Raw genomic sequence first — 2,842 nt, 5'->3', positions numbered from 1 at the left:
AGTAGGCGAAGGGTAAGTCCTATTGAAGTGGGTGTGTACAAGAGTTGTACTGTAAAAACCAAAGTCTTTTAGTGATTACTTCTGGAAACAGAAGAAGGAGAGGCGTAGAAGATTTCATTTTCGAACTTCCAAAAACAACTACTGTCTACTGTCTACTGTTTTATTGTTTTCATCTCAAACCATCAGATCGTGTCCGCACAAATTATTGTGATCTGCTGGGAATATATTAGAACAAGATAATCTATAATCTCTAACAGGATTCTAGCACATTTGCAAAAACGTCAAACAAAGGAACGAGTTTATTCACCCCCCTCTAAACTCTAAGTCGATCCCCAACACATAATCAACCACAACCAAAATGTATTTTTTCGTAAAATAAGTGGGAAACGGTCCCATAAAATCCACACCCATACATTAAACATTTCACACACAATGATATTATTTAATGGCATTGTGCTGGAATCTATCACAAGCAAGAACATATGCGCGAGCATCCTTAAAAATATCAGGCCAATAAAAGCCACATTCAAGTACCTTTTCCACTGTTCTTGTTGGTCCAAAATAAACACCTACCTCATGATCATGACAGTGACTCAGAATATGTCCAATCTCTTCCTCTGCAACACATATTTTTATCATTGAATCTCCACAAATTTTAAACAAAAACAGTTTCTCCTAAAAATAATATTTCATGTCAGAAAAAAAATTATTTTGTTGATGAAAAGCTAGATTTAGAGGGGGAGTGCACGTGACAAGGAAGTTTGTGAATTGACAGTTCGTCAGCACAAATACTGTTTATCAGAAAACCAATCATCAATATCATTATCTCGACAGTCATTACTAATGTGTTCTATTCTAGACAAGTGATCTGTCACAACATTCTCTACACCTTTATTATTTTTAATCTTAAGGACAAAATTTTGTAGCAATAAATTCCACCTAATCAATCTTGGTTTTGCTTTTTATTTTTTTAGCAAGAAAATATTTCAGCACAGAGTGATCGATATACGCAACAACTTTAGACAGGATGAGGTACAAGTGAAATATGTTAAACGAAAATACTATATCAAGTAATTCTTTCTCACTAGTATTATAATTTAGTTGAGCTTCATTCAAAGTTTTCCTAATATATAATATGAAATACCTTGTCTTTCCTTTGACCAAGGACCACACCCATGATAGTGTCACTAACATCGCACATTACCTCAAAAGATAGATCCCGATCTAAAATTGCCAAGACATGTGTAGTTACCAAACACTCTTCCAATTTCTCAAATGCCTGCAAAGAATCATAATTAAAATCAAATGCACATCTTTCATCTATAAAAAAGATAAATTTTGGAAATTTTGGAAAAATATTTAATAAAGTGTAGGTAAAAACTAACGTGTTCTAAGAAACTTTTGACTCCCTTTATCGATGATTGAGATGACAAGTTCTTGATAACTTCAACATTGTCCTTGTGCACCTCAATTGCTTGCTCCAAGACCTTGTGCCCCAACACAATTCTTTCTTGTACTATAAAATGACATTTCTCTCCATTTAACATCAAGTTCGTTTCCTCACATCTCACCAACACCAAATTCAGGTTATGCAAACACTCGTCAAACGAAGATTCAAAAACAGAGAAATCATCCATAGAAACTTCTAAAAAGTGTTCATTCAAGTCGGGGAAATTTACAGTCATGCATATTTGTACTCCATATATAGACTGAATCAATCCGTGTCACAGAAGACCTATTCTTCAAATAATTACAAGACTTTGAAACTCACGAGAACCCAATTTATATACAATTAGTTAAGATTTTATAAAAAAAAATTTTCATTTTTAAATACACAAGTTGGACCTAAAAGCGAAAATCCTATGCTCCTAAATGAACTCCTAGTACAAGAAAGGCATAATATAAAATAATAAACTAAAAGGGTCCCTTGGATGTATGGTATATAAATATTTATTAAATTTCTATTAACATCATTATGCTCACAGCATATTCTCGCAGGCAAGCACTAACTTGGATATTCTGCGATTGATTCGATAGCCAACGTGTCGTGGGCAATTTGGACTCGATGACATGTCATCGATGAAAGTTCCAAGTTACCCTCAACCCTATTTCATTGCTTCATCCTATTTTATTTTAATAATTTAGCAAATTAAGTTCACATGATCACTTTCATTTTTTGCACGCAACAGTTAACTTGTTGCATAAATATTTTATTTTTTTAGGTAAAATAATACAAATATTAACACTTCAATCTACCGTAAACTTATAAAGATACATAAATTTTTAGCGTCTATTATTCATCTTTTAGATTTATGATTTTTTTTTCTCAAAGTGATTCCTTTAATAAAAATTTTAAAAATACCCATAGAACATAATTTTTTTGGACTTAATCATATATAATAGTTTGAAAAGTAAATAATTATTTGATAAATTTAATTTTGAACTAAAAATCCAACCATACAAATGAAACAAATCAAACCAAATATTTATTATTTGTAACTTTATATTATTCACAAAACAAATCATATTCAAAAAAGTGAGATTGACACATATTTGTTTCTTGTATATATGTTTAGCTGCTTCGTATTTATAAAATATTAATCATAGGTTGCCAAGTAGCAGATGATTTATGAACCAAAATATTTGACATTTAGACGTGACCCAAAAGTTAATCCTACTTGATTAATTTAAATCTACATCAATAAATAAAATAATATAAAATTGCAAGTTATTATTATATTTAGGCAAATCAAAATTATAATAGAAGCAAGGGTATATTTGTCATTTGACGACCGTTTGACATACAAAATCCCCCTCGTCTCCTACTTATAAATCTACGCAG

Source organism: Primulina huaijiensis, chromosome 3, assembly GCF_012295235.1.
Source record: "Primulina huaijiensis isolate GDHJ02 chromosome 3, ASM1229523v2, whole genome shotgun sequence".
NCBI classification, from domain to species: Eukaryota; Viridiplantae; Streptophyta; class Magnoliopsida; order Lamiales; family Gesneriaceae; genus Primulina; species Primulina huaijiensis.
Note: the sequence above shows the minus strand (reverse complement) of the source record.